Source organism: Mobula hypostoma, chromosome 3 (genome assembly GCF_963921235.1).
Source record: "Mobula hypostoma chromosome 3, sMobHyp1.1, whole genome shotgun sequence".
In the NCBI taxonomy this organism is placed as follows: domain Eukaryota; kingdom Metazoa; phylum Chordata; class Chondrichthyes; order Myliobatiformes; family Myliobatidae; genus Mobula; species Mobula hypostoma.
In genome coordinates, this window is record NC_086099.1 from 186,784,459 (window position 1) to 186,804,165 (window position 19,707).

A 19,707-nucleotide genomic window follows, 5' to 3' on the forward strand; every position below is an offset into this window, starting at 1 on the left:
CATCTTTGTCAATTACTTGCAGAAAAACAGACACTTTCATTTTTTTCATTGGACTCTTCTCTGCCATATATTGAATTGCTGTTTGAAGCATTTCCAGTTAGCAGTTATATTGCCGATAAACTGCATGGGTGCGAGAAGACTTAGCTTATCCATGATGGGAACTCTCGAGCTCTCACCTGAATCTCTCTTGGTGAATCTGGTGACTGCTGAACTTTGGAAACAATGTGTGTTCTCACCTTGCTGGCCACCTTCTCTCTGTCATAACTATTGTCTGACCTCACTTGCTGCTAGTACCTTTCGTACTCATGCAGTGTCTTTCTCAGTCACGCACTGTATTCATTTACTGTGTGTTCTGACACCATGTTATGTTTGTTCCTAATAAAGACAAACTTGGCATGGATTTATGTTAGAACATTTTATTACTGAACTGATCCTCAAACGTGTGCGTGCACAACCAGGTCACCATCATAACTTCTGGTTCCAGGTGAATCCCTCGTCTTGCCCACTGGGAACTGGAGTTCTTTATTATGCACACATAATAACACAATTGCCACACTGAAATTGTATCAGGTGTCCTAAGGTGTCTCATGGCTGGCAATATTGCACTTCAAAACAAATTGATTTAGGAAGCAAAGCATGGAAATTAACACCACTTGTAGCTTTACAAGTCAATTACCATTCTGACTGGAAAATATATCCTTGCTTGGTCAAATTCCTAGAATTCTTTACACTAACATGTGTTATGCATCAGCAGCAATAGATATGAAATTGAGTCAGGTTTTTATAAATAAACTACAAAATTTATTAACCTCTACTCAAAAACATAGAAAAGTAAACAAACGACTAACTTAAACAGAAGTTAACAGTATTATGCATGTATAGTTATCAAACAGTCAAACTTAAAGACAATTCTTAACAGATCTTACTCAAACACAGTCTTAAGGTGTTAGGTCAAAGAGTCCAAGGGATTTATGAAATAAATGAGAGGAGAGACTTCCCGAACCAGCGATGAAGAAAAGATGAAACTACTGACACCGATCCCAGCTGAGAAATGCTTTGTCTGAAGAAATCACGAAGAATAAGATTTCTCACAGTAACTGACCTTTCGCAATCACAACACCCGAGACCATACAGGGGTTAACCAAAAGTATGTGCCACAATACCTGTATGGACCATACCAAATGTCAGTCACATTCAAGGCACACAGAACACTGTTGATTTCTTGGGTTCATACGAAGCTGGCAACTTCTCCACTCCTGCTCTCTCTCTTTCCTCGACTACGTAACCACTGACTGTGACTCCCCAACAAAACAACTACGCTACAAACTGCGGTCTCTCCTTTTATACCGATTGGAACATGCCATCATGTGAACTCACATCATCCCACTATCACAACCATTACATCATACTAATATCACAAGACAATTACATCATGCCAGTATCACAAGACAAATTACATCATGCTCACAAGATACTCATGAGACAGGTAACTCATGGAACATTCACCAGAAGGGCACTTGTGAATCATGAAGGCAGCTTATCTTGGAGGCATACAAGGTTAGACAATAGATATTGACCATGGACCCATGCACAGGTATTGAAGAAGTGTTTTTAAAACATTCTTAGGATGTAGAACGTAGAACATAGAAAACATACAGCACAATACAGGCCCTTCGGCACCCAAAACTGTGCCGAACATGTTCCTACTTTAGAACTACCTAGATTTTACCCATAGCCCTCTGTTTTTCTAAGCTCCATGTACCCATCCAGGAGTCTCTTAAAAGACCCACCTTTTCCGCTTCCACCACTGCCGCCGGTAGCCCATTCCACGCACTCACCACTCTCTGCGTAAAAAAAACTTACCCCTGTCACCTCCTCTGTACCTATTTCCAAGCACCCTAAAACTATGCCCTCTCGTGCTAGTCATTTCAGCCCTGGGAAAAAGCCTCTGACTATCCATACGATCAATGCCTCTCATTATCTTGTACACCTCTATCAAGTCACCTCTCATCCTCCGTTGCTCCAAGGAGAAAAGGCTGAGTTCACTCAACCTATTCTCATAAGGCATGCTCCCCAATCCAGGCAACATCCTTGTAAATCTCCTCTGCACCCTTTCTATGGCTTCCACATCCTTCCTGTAGTGAGGCGACCAGAATTGAGCACAGTTCTCCAAGTGGGGTCTGACCAGGGTCCTATACAGCTTCAACTTTACCGCTCGGCTCTTAAACTCTATCCCACGATTGAAGAAGGCCAATGCACTGTATGCCTTCTTAACCACAGAGTCAACCTGCGTAGCAGCTTTGAGAGTCCTAGGGACTCAGACCCCAAGATCCCTCTGATCCTCCACACTGCCAAGAGTCTTACCATTAATATTATATTCTGCCATCATATTTGACCTACAACTTGTGTATAGCAAGTTGTTCATGGCTCTATGATCCTAAAGACTCTATCACAGAATGGGATGCATTACTTGCACAAGCCTTTGTAGTTTAATTAGCAGTTGACCATTGTCTTACTATTAACTATATTTTGAAGTTAGGTATAACATAAGGCATTTCCCCTTTGACTTCTAATTTTTTTGATAATTTCACTAGCGCTTCCTCGGTACAAACATCTCAGCTGTTGTCATTAGATAGTTGCAGCAGTGATCTTAAGTGCTCGCTAAGTTGTATCTTCTTTCCATAAAGTCTCTGTCGGGTCTTTCTTTTTTAAGAATGGCCTATATAATTATCCTTGTTTGAAATTTCTACAGATGTGTTAGCCTTGAAGAAATAAGTATGCTTCCCATGCTTTCAATGTTGTTCCGTGGAAGACATAGCTAATCAACAAGTTTGACATCAAGGCATTAATTGGTGCCTTATCTATTTAATCAATGCATGAGCAAATGAAGCATGTTTTATTAAAGCTTGAAAACCATATACTCAATATCTATCCCTACTGAGTGCAGTGCTATGTATAGTGGTTGATTTTCTAAACTAGATTCCAAAGCATGTCCAATTAATCGTTAAACAAAACTTTGAATTCTGCTGCAGGTAGAGAATTTACAGTTTATAAATTAAATAAAATCTGTAATTAAAATAGGCAGTCTCAGGAAAAACAGGATTGAAACAAAACCTAATTGAGATAGGGCAATGGATAAGTTAGTGGCCTAGGAAAAGTGCAGAGGTTCAAGATCAAATTGTCAGCAGCTATCAAAATTAATTTTCATTAATAATCTGCAATTATAATAAAAATGTAATTTATAACAATGACCACAAAGCTACCAGATTCTAGTTAACATAGAACATAGAACATAGCACAGTACAGGCCCTTTGGCCCACAATGTTGTGCCGACCCTCAAACCCTGCCTCCCATATAAGCCCCCACCTTAAGTTCCTCCATATACCTGTCTAGTGGTCTCTTAAACTTCACTAGTGTATCTGCCTCCACCACTGACTCAGGCAGTGCATTCCACGCACCAACCACTCTCTGAGTAAAAAACCTTCCTCTAATATCCCCCTTGAACTTCCCACCCCTTACCTTAAAGCCATGTCCTCTTGTATTGAGCAGTGGTGCCCTGGGGAAGAGGCACTGGCTATCCACTCTATCTATTCCTCTTATTATCTTGTACACCTCTATCATGTCTCCTCTCATCCTCCTTCTCTCCAAAGAGTAAAGCCCTAGCTCCCTTAATCTCTGATCATAATGCATACTTTCTAAACCAGGCAGCATCCTGGTAAATCTCCTCTGTACCCTTTCCAATGCTTCCACATCCCTCCTATAGTGAGGTGACCAGAACTGGACACAATACTCCAAGTGTGGCCTAACCAGAGTTTTATAGAGCTGCATCATTACATCGTGACTCTTAAACTCTATCCCTCGACTTATGAAAGCTAACACCCCATAAGCTTTCTTAACTACCCTATCCACCTGTGAGGCAACTTTCAGGGGTCTGTGGACATGTACCCCGAGATCCCTCTGCTCCTCCACATTACCAAGTATCCTGCCATTTACTTTGTACTCTGCCTTGGAGTTTGTCCTTCCAAAGTGTACCACCCCACACTTCTCCGGGTTGAACTCCATCTGCCACTTCTCAGCCCACTTCTGCATCCTATCAATGTCTCTCTGCAATCTTTGACAATCCTCTACACTATCTACAACACCACCAACCTTTGTGTCATCTTCAAACTTGCCAACCCACCCTTCTACCCCCACATCCAGGTCGTTAATAAAAATCAGGAAAAGTAGAGGTCCCAGAACAGATCCTTGTGGAACACCACTAGTCACAATCCTCCAATCTGAATGTACTCCCTCCACCACCACCCTCTGCCTTCCACAGGCAAGCCAATTCTGAATCCACCTGGCCAAACTTCCCTGGATCCCATGCCTTCTAACTTTCTGATAAGTCTACTGTGTGGAACCTTATCAAATGCCTTACTAAAATCCATATTGATCACATCCACTGCACTACCCTCATCTATATGCCTGCTCACCTCCTCAAAGATCTCTATCAGGCTTGTTAGACACGATCTGCCCTTCACAAAGCCATGCTGACTGTCCCTGATCAGACCATGATTCTCTAAATGCCTATAGATCCTATCTCTAAGAATCTTTTCCAACAGCTTTCCCACCACAGACGTAAGGCTCACTGGTCTATAATTACCCGGACTATCTCTACTACCTTTTTTGAACAAGGGAACAACATTCGCCTCCCTCCAATCCTCCGGTACCATTCCCGTGGACAACGAGGACATAAAGATCCTAGCCAGAGGCTCAGCAATCTCTTCTCTCGCCTCGTGGAGCAGCCTGGGGAATATTCCGTCAGGCCCCGGGGGCTTATCTGTCCTAATGTATTTTAACAACTCCAACACCTCCTCTCCCTTAATATCAGCATGCTCCAGAACATCAACCTCACTCATATTGTCCTCACCATCATCAAGTTCCCTCTCATTGGTGAATACCGAAGAGAAGTATTCATTGAGGACCTCGCTCACTTCCACAGCCTCCAGGCACATCTTCCCACCTTTATCTCTAATCGGTCCTACCTTCACTCCTGTCATCATTTCTTTCTTCACATAATTGAAGAATGCCTTGGGGTTTTCCTTTACCCTACTCGCCAAGGCCTTCTCATGCCCCCTTCTTGCTCTTCTCAGCCCCTTCTTAAGCTCCTTTCTTGCTTCCCTATATTCCTCAATAGACCCAGCTGATCCTTGCTTCCTAAACCTCATGTATGCTGCCTTCTTCCTCCTGACTAGATTTTCCACCTCACTTGTCACCCATGGTTCCTTCACCCTACCATTCGTTATCTTCCTCACCGGGACAAATTTATCCCTTACATCCCGCAAGAGATCTCTAAACATCGACCACATGTCCATAGTACATTTCCCTGCAAAAACATCATCCCAATTCACACCCGCAAGTTCTAGCCTTATAGCCTCATAATTTGCCTTTCCCCAATTAAAAATTTTCCTGTCCTCTTTGATTCTAACCTTTTCCATGATAATTATAAAGGCCAGGGAGCAGTGGTCACTGTCCCCCAGATGCTCACCCACTGAGAGATCTGTGACCTGACTCGGTTCATTACCTAGTACTAGATCTAGTATGGCATTCCCCCTGGTCGGCCTGTCCACATACTGTGACAGGAATCCATCCTGGACACACTTAACAAATTCTGCCCCATCTAAACCCTTGGAACTAATCAGGTACCAATCAATATTAGGGAAGTTAAAGTCACCCATGATAACAACCCTGTTATTTTTGCACCTTTCCAAAATCTGCCTCCCAATCTGCTCCTCCGTATCTCTGCTGCTACCAGGGGGCCTGTAGAATACCCCCAGTAGAGTAACTGCTCCCTTTCTGTTCCTGACTTCCACCCATATTGACTCAAAAGAGGATCTTGCTACATTACTCACCCTTTCTGTAGCTGTAATAGTATCCCTGACCAGTAATGCCACCCCTCCTCCCCTTTTTCCGCCCTCTCTATCCCTTTCAAAGCACTGAAATCCAAGAATATTGAGAATCCATTCCTGCCCTGGTGCCAGCCAAGTCTCTGTAATGGCACTACATCATAATTCCATGTATGTATTCAAGCTCTCAGTTCATCACCTTTGTTCCTGATGCTTCTTGCATTGAGGTACACACATTTCAGCCCTTCTACCTTACTGTCTTTACGCCATTTATTCTGCTTCTCTTTTCTCAAAGCCTCTCTGTATGTTAGATCTGGCTTTACTCCATGCACTTCTTTCACTGCTCTATCGCTCTGGGTCCCATCCCCCTCGCAAATTAGTTTAAACCCTCCCGAACTATGCTAGCAAACCTACCTGCAAGGATATTGCTCCCCCTCGAGTTCAGGTGCAACCCATCCAATCTGTACAGGTCCCACCTTCCCCAGAAGAGTTCCCAATGATCTAAAAATCTAAAACCCTGCTCCCTGCACCAACTCCTCAGCCAAGCATTCAACTGCGGTTGTGGTTGTGGTTCACTAATTCCTACAGGGAAAGAAATCTGTCATCCATAACTGGTCTGGCCTAGATGATTAACTCTGAAGCAAACAAAATAACCATCGGTCACATCAGGGCAATTAGAAATGGACAATTAAAACCGTTTTAACCGGTGATAGACAGATTACAAAGGTTCTTCAGGTCTTCATGAATGTGCGATGTTTATCTGGACTGGCATCTGTGACCGCAGGTCTGCTAAGTGGTTCTCTCTTCACTCATCTAAAATGGTCAGGTTAAGTTATACGGACAGTTAATGATGGAGAATTAATAATAATACTTACTCCTTTAGCTTTTCATAAATAAATGCTAATCATTAGGATAATTAACAACAACTCTAATTATTGTCAATGTGCAGGGGGTTGCACTGTAGATAAGTGGAGAAGACCAAAATAATTCCACAAAATGTGTATAACTTTATGCCATATGCATATGTTATAGGGTTATATGTTAATGAAGAAGATATTAGGTCTGCAGGCTGATAATAAGTATTTAAAACTTAAATTGGTGTACTGCTCACCATCTTCAACCGACATCATATAAATCCCCTAAGCAGTTCTGTCTTTTCACTGTCCCTCAATTGCCTTCAGATTTGTGTGGTGGGAGACGCAAGCCTTTTCCTTGTGTTTTTCCAAACACTTCTCAGAAATCAATATCTTTGTCTCGTCCAGAAAGAGATCGTGACCTGTCTAGTAAATGGATTCACTATAAGAGCTGATGATAGGCTTTATTTTGACAGAAGTGCAGACAAAGGAAAAAACTACCTGATTGTCCAGCAATGAAACAGAAACTTGGGGAGAGGGAATAAACTGTTGGGAAAACTTAGTGGACCAAGCAGCATCTGTGGAGACAAAGGGAATTGTTGACATTTCGTGTTGTGGACCCTGTGTCCATGCATCAGATGCATCGGATCCCAAGTTATGATTTGCTCCAGATTCCAACATCCACAATCTTGTGTCTCCAGAACCCTTGGAATTATTTTCTTCTTAAAACAAAATGGTATTCTCTTGGATCTGAACCAGTAAAGAGGCTCTCTCAAGCCCCAGTTTCAAATAATAGATGGGGCCAGGGCTCAATCATACAGTTTGTAGATTACAAGAACCTTACAGTCATGAAAACAATAATTTAATATTGAGGAGCATAAATGAAAATGGAAAAGTAACAGTTCAGTCTCCTGTTTCATTTTAAGCAGCTCTCTCAGGAGGAGTTACATCAACTCCTCCAGCAGCTATATTTCATTAGGAATTTGAGGAGATTGTGGGCTGCCTTAATGACTATCGCCCGGTACCACTCACATTGACAATGATGAAATGCTTTGTGAGATTGGTCATGACTAGACCAAACTCTGGCCTCAGCAAGGACCTGGACCTATTGCAATTTGTCTATCGCCACAATAGGTCAATGACAGACGCAATCTCAATGGCTCTCCATGTGGCTTTAGACCACCTGGATAACACAAACATCTATGTCAGGATGCTGTTCATCCACTATTGCTCAGCATTTAATACCATCATTCCCACAATCCTGATTGAGAATTTGCAGAACCTGGGCCTCTGTACCTTCCTTTGCAATTGGATCCTCAGCTTCCTAACGGGAAGACCATAATCTGTGCGGATTGGTGATAACATATCCTCCTCGTTGACGATCAACACTGGCGCACCTCAGGGGTGTGTGCATAGCCCACTGCTCTACTCTCTGTATACACATGACTGTGTGGCTAGGCATAGCTCAAATACCATCTATAAATTTGCTGACAATACAGCCATTGTTGTTAGAATTTCAGGTGGTGTTGAAAGGGAGTTCGGGAGTGAGATATACCAACTAGTGGAGTGGTGCTGCAGCAACAACCTGGCACTCAATGTCAGTAAGATGAAAGAATTGATTGTGGACTTCAGGAAGGGTAAGACGAAGGATCACATACCAATCCTCATAGAGGGATCAGAAGTGGAAAGAGTGAGCAGCTTCAAGTTCCTGGGTGTCAAGATTTCTGAGGATCTAACCTGGTCCCAACATATCAATGCAGTTATAAAGAAGGCAAGACAGTGGCTATACTTTATTAGGAGTTTGAAAAGTTTGAAGAGATACACTCAGAAACTTCTATAGTTGTACCGTGGAGAGCATTCTGACAGGCTGCATCACTGTCTGGTATGGAGGGGCTACTACACAGAACCGAAAGAAGCTGCAGAATTTTGTAAGTTTAGTCAGCTCCATCTTGGGTACTAGCCTGCAAAATGCCCAAGACATCTTTAGGGAGTGGTCTCTCAGAAAGGCAGCGTTCATTATTAATGGCCTCTAGAACCCAGGGCATGCCCTTTTCTCACTGTTACCATCAGGTAGGAGGTACTGAAGCCTGAAGGCACACACTCAGCAATTCAGGAACAGCTTCTTCCCCTCCACCATACGATTCCTAAATGGACATTGAATCTTTGGACACTAACTCACTTTTTTTTAATATGCAGTATTTCTGTTTTTGCACATTAAAAAAAATCTATTCGGTATACGTAATTGATTTACTTGTTTATTTATTATTATTTTATTTATTATAATTTTTTTTCTCTCTGCTAGATTATGTATTGCGTTGAACTGCTGCTGCTAAGTCAACAAATTTCACGTCACATACTTGTGATAATAAACCTGATCCTGATTCTGATTTGGTTTGCCACAGAGACTGGTAAATTTCTACAGATGTACTGTGGAGATCATTCTAATTGGTTGCATCACTGTCTGATATGGAAATCTCAATGCACAGGATCAGGGAAAGTTGCATAGGCTTGTAAACTTGGCTATCTCCATTACAGCCATCCAGGACATGCCCTCTTCCTGTTGCTACCATTAGGGGGAGGTGCTGGAGGCTGAAGATGCACATTCAGTGTTTTAGGAACAGCTTCCGCCCATCCGCCATCAGATTTCTGAATGGTCCATGAACCTATAAACATCACCTCAATATTTTGCAGTCTGCTTGCACTATTTATTCATTCTTATATAAATTCTTATTGCAATTTATAGTAATTGTTATAAATTACACTACTGCTGCTGTAAAATAACACATTTTCCAACCTACATCAATGATAATAAAACTAATTCTGATTCTGAAACAGTGTATATTTTTGTATGAAACACTTGTGAATCCCCCAATCAAATAATTGGTATAACATCCAATAATTTGTTATGGGTTTGAAGGATCTCCAATTTCAAACAAGCTCTGCTTTCTTTCTTACCACAAAAGATGACTGATCACGCATCAAAAAACAAAAACTATTTGAACATCCATGCAAATTTACTTTGCAATGGTTTGGATTTTCCGGACTCTGAAAAGAAGTCTTCAAGCTAAAGTGAATGTGAAGATGTTTCCTTTGTTGGGGGAGTCTAGGACCAGAGGGTACAGCTTCAAAATAGAGGGATATCCATTTGGAACAGAGTTTAGGAGGAATTCTTTTAGCCAGCGGGTGGTGAATCAGTGAAATTCATTGCCACAGGTGGCTGTGGAGGCCAAGTCACTGGGTGCATTTCAGGCAAAGGTTAATAAGTTCTTGATTAGCCAGGAGGGCATGAAAGGTTATGGGCAGAAGGCAGGAGAATGGGGTTGAGAGGGAAATGGATCAGCCATTTGGAAATAGAGGAGTAGATTCGATGGAATGAATGGCTGAATTCTTCTCCTATGTCTTATGGCCTTAAGGAGAGAAAAAGTGAAATGCGAAGGTAAGCTTGCCAGAAATATCAACGGATACCAAAAGATTTTTCCAGATATGTAAAGAGTAAAAGACAGGTGAGAGTGGATATTGGACCACTGGGGAATTACACTGGAGAGGCTGGAAATTACACTGGAAATTAATAAACATTTTGCATCTGTCTTCACTATGTAAGACACTAGCAGTATGCCAGTATGCCAGGAGGCAGAAATGGGAGTAATTGCAATTACTAAGGAGTAAGTGCTAGTGTAACTGAAAGGTGTGAAGTTAGATAAGTCACCTGGACCAGATGGTCTACACCCCGGGGTTCTAAAGGGATTGTGGAGGCATTAGTAATGATCTTTCAAGAATCACCAGTTTCTGAAATGGTTCCGGAGCACTTGAAAATTGCAAATGTAACACCATTCTTAGTGATGGGAGGGAAGCAGAGTAAGGAAATGATAGGCCAATGAGCCTGACTTCAGTGGTTGGGAAGATGTTGGAGTCCATTATTAAGGATGAGACTTTGCGGTACTTAGAGGCACACGATAAAACAGGCCAACGTCGGCATGGTTTCCTTAAGGGGAAATCTTGCCTGACAAATCTTTTGGAATTCTTTGAGGAAATAGCAGGCAGGATAGACAAAGCAGAGTCAGTGGCTGTTGTTTACTTGAATTTCCAGAAGCCCTTTAACAAGGTGCCGCACATGAAGCTGGAAAACAAGAGCCTATAGTGTTACAGCACAGATGCTACCATAGATAGAAGGTTGGCCGACTGGCAGGAGGCAAACAGTCGGAATAAAAGGGTCCTGTTCTGGTTGGCTCCTGGAGACAAGCGGTCTATTGCTTTAGGACCGCTTCATTTCAAGTTACATGTTAATGATTTGCTGATGGAACTGACGGCTTTGTGGCCAAGTTTGCAGATGATACAAAGACAGGTGGAAGGGGAAGCAGTATTGAGGAAGCAGGGACTCTGCAGTGGGACCTGGACAGCAAAGAATGTAGCAGATGAAATATAATGTAGGGAAGTATATGGTCATACACTTTGGTAGAAGGAATAAAGACATAGACTATTTTCTTAAAAAAAGTGGAAAATTCAAAAATTAGAGGTGCAAAGGGGCTTGAGTCCTTGTGTAGGATTCCCTGAAGGTTAACTTGTAGGTTGAGTCAATAGTAAGGAAAGCAAATATAATGTTAGCATTCATTTTGAGAGGACTAGAATATAAGAGCATAAGGATATGATGCTGAGGCTTTATAAGGTGTTACTAAGACCACACTTGGAGTATTGTGAGCAGTTTTGGGCCCTTATCTAAGAAAAGATGTGCTGGCATTGTAGTGGGTCCAGAGGAAGCTCATAAGAAATATTCCAGGAATGAAAGGGTTAATGTATGAGAAGCGTTTGATGGCTCTAGGCCTGTGCTTGCTGAAATTTAGAAGGATGCTGGGAGGTCTCATTGAAACCCATCTTACATTGAAAGGCTGAGACAGAATGGACAAGAGGGTGTTTCCTATAGTGGGTGAATCTTAAGACTAGAGGGTAGAGCCTCAGAATAGAGGAACATCCATTTAGAATAGAGATGAGAAGGAATTTCTTTAGCTAGAAAATGATGAATCTGTGGAATTCATTGCCATGGATGGTTGTGAAGGCCAAGTCATTGAGTATAGTTAAAGCAGAGGTTGATAGGTTCTTGGTTAGATAGGGTGTCAAAGGTTATGGGGGATGGCAGAAGATGGAGTTGAGAGAGTTAATAAATCAGTCACAGTGGCATGGCGGAGCAGGCTCAATGGGCCGAGTGCCCTAGTTCTGCTCCTTTGTCTTCTGGTCTTCCTGTCAGTCACCCACAGTATGTACAGACACGCCTGTGCTTAGCATCACTGTATGGACACACAATCTCTCTCTATATATATAAGCTATCTTAACTATTTATATTTACTGTGTTTTTATTATTATGTTTTTTTGTGCTGCATTGGATCCAGAGTAACAATTTCTTTTTTCTTTACAATTATGCACTGGAAAGGACTTAAAACACTCTTGAATAGTCAGTAAGTTACAGTCCTTATTGCCTTATTTAACTGTTGCTCATACATTCCATGCTGTTCATTGCATGGAAAACTAATGTGTTCAATATCTCTTGGGGGGGGAGGTTAGCTGGTATTACAGAAGATGATGAGGGGACAGCTAGTCTGCTGTGTTCTGTGTCACTGCTTCTCTGCAATTCATTGTCAGCACTGTTGCTGCTCTCCACTTCTGCAAGGTCATCAGAGATTAACATTATCACAGAAAAGGCAAAGTGGTGGTGGCTTTTGCTGGATTAGTTGTCCACTAAGGAAGAGAATAAGATCTTAATGAGACAGTAATTTTGAGGACGTTTGCCAAACAAAATTGATACAGTAACAGGGATGAAGATTTATAATGATTGTATCCTCCAGGAATGTGAAAGCTCTTTCCCTCGCAGTGTAAAGAAATACGTGGGAATGCAGGAATACCCAATGCAGCCCATGAACTGTGGAAACAAGCAGTGACTAGGGCTTTAGAATGTCAGGATTTGTGTTTAAAGGGGAGAGAATTCAAAGCACGTAAGTGAGCAGGGGATGGAACTAATTGCATCACTCTCTTAACGGGCTGACCCAGACCTAATGGGCTGAGTATTCATTTTTCATGTTGTGACATTTTCCTACCTAATTATTTATGTAGAGGCTGGGGAGAAAGCAGAGAATATAGTTACTGGAATGAATCCTGGAAATGCTGGCAATGCCGATTTCCTGTCAAATTTTCCTGTCTAAATGCTGCCCTTACTTGCAATGCCCAGATCCTGACAAAGAGATTTTGAAAGTAAGGTTGTCATGCCACTGCAGAGGATGTTGGTGAAACAATATCTACAGTACTGCATAATGTTTTCCACCCACTATGAAAGAATATTCTTGCTCTGGAGAGTATTGTGGGATGGTTCATTCAATTGTCTTCTGGAATCAAAGGACTATGAGGAAATATTTAAGGGGTTTATAAGAATGAGAGATTATCCAATTGAAATAAATAAGGTTTCAAAGGGGCTTTAGCAACTTAGATGTTGAGAGGATATTTTCCTCCTTGTGTAAGTATTGAATTAAATGCCATAAGTTTAGAGTAAAATGTCACCCGAGGAGGAGGAGTCCTCTATTCCCCAGAGTGCTGTGGAGATTTGATCACTGCATTTTAGGCCAAGAAAGATAGATTGTTGTTCTGTAGGTGACACAAGTGTTATCAGGGACAAGCAAGTAAGATGAGCTGAGGCCAAGAACAGATCATGTATGATCTAACTGAATATCAGAGCAACCTTGAGAGCAACAATTATTATATTCCTTTATTATCCTAGTCTCAATATTACATTCTGCATTCCAATTAATTTTAAGCTTCTGTAATCTTTGAACTAAGTGCCTCAACTCTTTTGATCAGAAATGATATCATATTTGAACAACTTGGACATTAGATTGAAAAGTTCACTCAGCGCCTCACTCCCATACTGGCCAAAATCCCAAAGGTACTTTGCCGACAATTGACCCAGCTCACACAGATATTCTAGCTCATCTGAACTCCATTATTTCTCAATATGGTGCAAAATTTGTCTTGAACATTGCATAGGAAGACTGAAGACAGTATTACTACCAATTACATAATCTTCTTATGTGACCCATGTAGCCAGTTGTTCACCTCTCTCATTTCTCTCACCTATGCCATAATGCCCAACATTATCCTCATTCCTAGTCTTTCCTACTTTTGTGTTGAGGTCACCTTGAATAGTGGTATTTTCTAAGTTTTTACGTTGTCTTAATACTGTTTCTAGTTCGTCATAAAATGGATTGATGCTTTCTTCACTGCTGTCTGCTGTTGGGGCATAAACTTGAACGATGTTAATGTCAAAAGGTTTTGCATGTAGTTTCACAAGTAACGTTCGATCTGATATTGTCCAATAGCCTTTTATTGATTTTGCATGTTCTTCATCTAATATAATTCCAACACTTTTTTCATGTATTTGTCCTCCTGAGTAATTGATGGTATATCCCTCTGAGCTTGTTTTACCAGTTCCTTTCCACCTCATCTCGCACATTCCCAAGATGTTGATTTTTAATCTTTCCATTTCCTATTTGATGTTGTCTGGTTTACCAGGTTGGTTAAGAGTTCTTACATTCCAGGTTGCTAGTCTGATCTTTTTTGCTTTTAATCTGCTGACAGTCGCTGGATAACAGTCGAGGTTCACCTGTGGCACATGAGATTCTCTACCGGATTAGGCTCCTTCGGTGAAGGCTCCATTCACATCTTTGAGCTGAGACCGTAGTTGATTTGAGTTCATGATTGTACAAGGGAGGAATACTGAAGTGGTTTCCCATTGCCTTCTTCAGTTGCAGTGTCCATACTGGATGGGTAACCCTGGCCATTGATCAGCAGATTCATCTGCCCAGGGTTTTTAGTTTTACAACCATAAATTCCAATTGTAGAATCTGCTTGTAAAACCATCCACCACCTGCAAACCATGGCTTCATATGACCCTGATTGGGAGGCTAAATATTTACTACACCTTGCCCAAGGGTGACCTGTAGGCTATCGAACGGAAGGAGCACCTTACATCTCCTTTTGCTGAGCAATTGCGCAGCACCGACACCATAATTTCTTGATCTTATCAGTCAGGAGCTGCAGTTGGCTGCGCTTCCTGTAGACATAGAGAAAGATAAAGTTGTGGAGGGGTGAATAATAGGTGGAGGTGTTGATCAGACTTACTACCCAGGGAAAGTAACTGCTTTTGTGTCAGTGGTCCAGACATGGATACTATGGAGTCTCCTCCATGAAGGAAGTGGAACTAACAATCTGTGGGCAAGGGTGGGTGGGATCCCTCACGATGATTCTGGCCTTTTTCCAGCACTTTTCTGTACATATGTCTTTGAAGGAGGGTAAGCTAGTGCCAGTGATGCCTTGGGCAGTTTTGACTCCCTGTTGTGGAGCCTTCCTGCCTGCCTCAGTGCAGGTTCATACCATGCAGCGATGTAGCTTGTTAGGATGCTCTCTACTGCTCACCTGTAGAATGATGTGAGAATATGGTAGATGTGCATAATCAAGGTCTCTTCAGCCTCCTCAGAAAGAAGAGGGTTTGATGAGCTTTTCTGTTTGTGTATGATGTGTTCCGGGATCATGAGAGGTTTTACAAGAAATGCACTCCCAGGAATTTGAAACTGCTGGCAGCTTCCACTGCTGTGATGTTGATGTTAAGAGGGTTGTGAGTGGTGCAAGTTCTTCTCGGCAAAGTTGATAACCATCTCTTCTGTCTTCTTAACATTGAGGAAGAGGTTATTTACCTAGCATCAGACATTGCGCTCTTCCACCTCCTCTCTGTAGGCCATCTCATCGCTGTTGGTGATGAGCCCCACAACGTTGTGTCATTGACGATGTGATTACTCGGGTGATTGGCCATGCGAGCAGAGTGTAAAGCCCTGGGGAACACCCATGTTGAAGGTGATGGGGAGAGTGGAGCAGTTGTGCGACCTTACTATCTGAGGTTTGTAAGTCCTCCCTTGTGATATTAGCTCACCTCGTCCCTTTACTGCTACAGCTCGACCTGCTGGGCATGTCCCAGTGCTCTGCTATTAACAATGCAGAACGCAGAGAAAGAAACATAATTACCTACTATTGTAACTGTCCCTTGACCTGGTTTCACTCTGCACAGGTAAACCCTTTTCTCATTTTCCTATCCTAACTCCATAATCCTATTATCCAAAAATCTATCCATGTTCAGTGACTAAGCTTCCACAAACTTTAGATAGAGAATTCCAAGGATTCTTCACCCACTGGGACACGAAACCTCCTCCTCTTGGTTGACCCTTTATCTTGAGACTCTGTGGAGTAAGAAGTATACTTCTAGATGTTTGTTCATTAGCCACTGTCTTGCAATTTGCTGCATGCTAGAGCAGCTGGTACATGATAAACACCCTCACACAAAATTCAAGTCACATACTCTTAGTTTTCTAGCAAGTTTCTCTTGGATTGATGTGATATGCCACACCCACTTGTTGTTGGAACACTGAAATCTTAACGCAATAGCATAATGGCAGCTTTCATGTATCTGATTGGAAGTTTGACACTCTTTCTCAGCATTTATCTAATAGAAAGGAAGGACATAAGCCGGGAAGATGTGGAATCGATATGGGTAGAGCTCCATAACACTAAGGGGCAGAAGACGCTGGTGGGAGTTGTGTACAGGCCACCTAACAGTAGTAGTGAGGTCGGAGATGGTATTAAACAGGAAATTAGAAATGTGTGCAATAAAGGAACAGCAGTTATAATGGGTGACTTCAATCTACATGTAGACTGGGTGAACCAAATTGGTAAAGGTGCTGAGGAAGAGGATTTCTTGGAATGTATGCGGGATGGTTTTTTGAATCAACATGTCGAGGAACCAACTAGAGAGCAGGCTATTCTGGACTGGGTTTTGAGCAATGAGGAAGGGTTAATTAGCGATCTTGTCGTGAGAGGCCCCTTGGGTAAGAGTGACCATAATATGGTGGAATTGTTCATTAATATGGAGAGTGACATAGTTAATTCAGAAACAAAGGTTCTGAACTTAAAGAGGGGTAACTTTGAAGGTATGAGACGTGAATTAGCTAAGATAGACTGGCAAATGACACTTAAAGGATTGACGGTGGATATGCAGTGGCAAGCATTTAAAGGTTGCATGGATGAACTACAACAATTGTTCATCCCAGTTTGGCAAAAGAATAAATCAAGGAAGGTAGTGCACCCGTGGCTGACAAGAGAAATTAGGGATAGTATCAATTCCAAAGAAGTAGCATACAAATTAGCCAGAGAAAGTGGCTCACCTGAGGACTGGGAGAAATTCAGAGTTCAGCAGAGGAGGACAAAGGGCTTAATTAGGAAGGGGAAAAAAGATTATGAGAGAAAACTGGCAGAGAACATAAAAACGGACTGTAAAAGCTTTTATAGATATGTAAAAAGGAAAAGACTGGTAAAGACAAATGTAGGTCCCCTGCAGACAGAAACAGGTGAATCGATTATGGGGAGCAAGGACATGGCAGACCAATTGAATAATTACTTTGGTTCTGTCTTCACTAAGGAGGACATAAATAATCTTCCAGAAATAGTAAGGGACAGAGGGTCCAGTGAGATGGAGGAACTGAGTGAAATACATGTTAGTAGGGAAGTGGTGTTAGGTAAATTGAAGGCAGATAAATCCCCAGGGTCAGATGGTCTGTATCCTAGAGTGCTTAAGGAAGTAGCCCAAGAAATAGTGGATGCATTAGTGATAATTTTTCAAAACTCGTTAGATTCTGGACTAGTTCCTGAGGATTGGAGGGTGGCTAATGTAACCCCACTTTTTAAAAAAGGAGGGAGAGAGAAACCGGGGAATTATAGACCGGTTAGCCTAACGTCGGTGGTGGGGATACTGCTGGAGTCAGTTATCAAGGATGTGATAACAGCACATTTGGAAAGCGGTGAAATGATCGGACAAAGTCAGCATGGATTTGTGAAAGGAAAATCATGTCTGACGAATCTCATAGAATTTTTTGAGGATGTAACTAGTAGAGTGGATAGGGGAGAACCAGTGGATGTGGTATATTTGGATTTTCAAAAGGCTTTTGACAAGGTGCCACACAGGAGATTAGTGTGGAAACTTAAAGCACATGGTATTGGGGGTAAGGTATTGGTGTGGGTGGAGAATTGGTTAGCAGACAGGAAGCAAAGAGTGGGAATAAACGGGACCTTTTCAGAATGGCAGGCGGTGACTAGTGGGGTACCGCAAGGCTCAGTGCTGGGACCCCAGTTGTTTACAATATATATTAATGACTTGGATGAGGGAATTAAATGCAGCATCTCCAAGTTTGCGGATGACACGAAGCTGGGTGGCAGTGTTAGCAGTGAGGAGGATGCTAAGAGGATGCAGGGTGACTTGGACAGGTTGGGTGAGTGGGCAAACTCATGGCAGATGCAATTTAATGTGGATAAATGTGAAGTTATCCACTTTGGTGGCAAAAATAGGAAAACAGATTATTATCTGAATGGTGGCCGATTAGGAAAAGGGGAGGTGCAACGAGACCTGGGTGTCATTATACACCAGTCATTGAAAGTGGGCATGCAGGTACAGCAGGCGGTGAAAAAGGCGAATGGTATGCTGGCATTTATAGCGAGAGGATTCGAGTACAGGAGCAGGGAGGTACTACTGCAGTTGTACAAGGCCTTGGTGAGACCACACCTGGAGTATTGTGTGCAGTTTTGGTCCCCTAATCTGAGGAAAGACATCTTTGCCATAGAGGGAGTACAAAGAAGGTTCACCAGATTGATTCCTGGGATGGCAGGACTTTCATATGAAGAAAGACTGGATGAACTGGGCTTGTACTCGTTGGAATTTAGAAGATTGAGGGGGGATCTGATTGAAACGTATAAGATCCTAAAGGGATTGGACAGGCTAGATGCAGGAAGATTGTTCCCGATGTTGGGGAAGTCCAGAACGAGGGGTCACAGTTTGAGGATAGAGGGGAAGCCTTTTAGGACTGAGATTAGGAAAAACTTCTTCCCACAGAGAGTGGTGAATCTGTGGAATTCTCTGCCACAGCAAACTGTTGAGGCCAGTTCATTGGCTATGTTTAAGAGGGAGTTAGATATGGCCCTTGTGGCTACGGGGGTCAGGGGGTATGGAGGGAAGGCTGGTGCGGGGTTCTGAGTTGGATGATCAGCCATGATCATAATAAATGGTGGTGCAGGCTCGAAGGGCCGAATGGCCTACTCCTGCACCTATTTTCTATGTTTCTATGTTTCTATGAAAGCTGGTTTTGTCTGTAGCAAATGTGCAACAGTGACAGTTTTGGTGTATTGCAGGAGAAACTGGGCCATGTTGTCTCAGGACCATCGTTATTGAACCCTTTCAAGGATGATTTGTTTTCCACAAGTTATTGTTCAATTCTAAGTTGTCTAGTTTGATCCATTGGGTCCCATCCCTACATCCCAACATAGTGTCTGTCTGTTTCAACACATGCACACTCATGTGCACGCACCTCTCCTCAATTCTTTTGCCCTCAGATCCAAGTGCTAACTCCCAGTCTCTCCAAACCCAATGCCGAATCCCAAATTTAATAACACAATTACCCTTCCCCTCCAAAACATGCACCCTCTCTAGCAACTTCACTAATATCAACCATACATTCAGTCCATTCCAGGTCACTAATCCAATGATTCCCTGCAACAGACCCTGATCTCCACTCACTATTTTCCCAGCACTTGCAAATCTTGAGGAAAGCTCCTTCTCCTGAACACTTGCTGTTCACATAAATCCAACTTTTGACCAATTGCAACCAACTTCTGGAGTCAGCCTTGGTCCTAGGTAATGTACTTTCCATGATGGAAATGTGTAATGCCATTTAATGTTACCTTGAATTTGAGGAGTCCTTGAAATGAGTGGCAATAGCCAGAATGAAATGGTTGGGGGGCACTTGAATTTTTAAGCTTTCAACCTGACGGGGATGCAGACCTGGCTGGCTGTGAGGATTCTGAGTATAAGAAACTTGGGAAAAGATCGAGAAACTGGA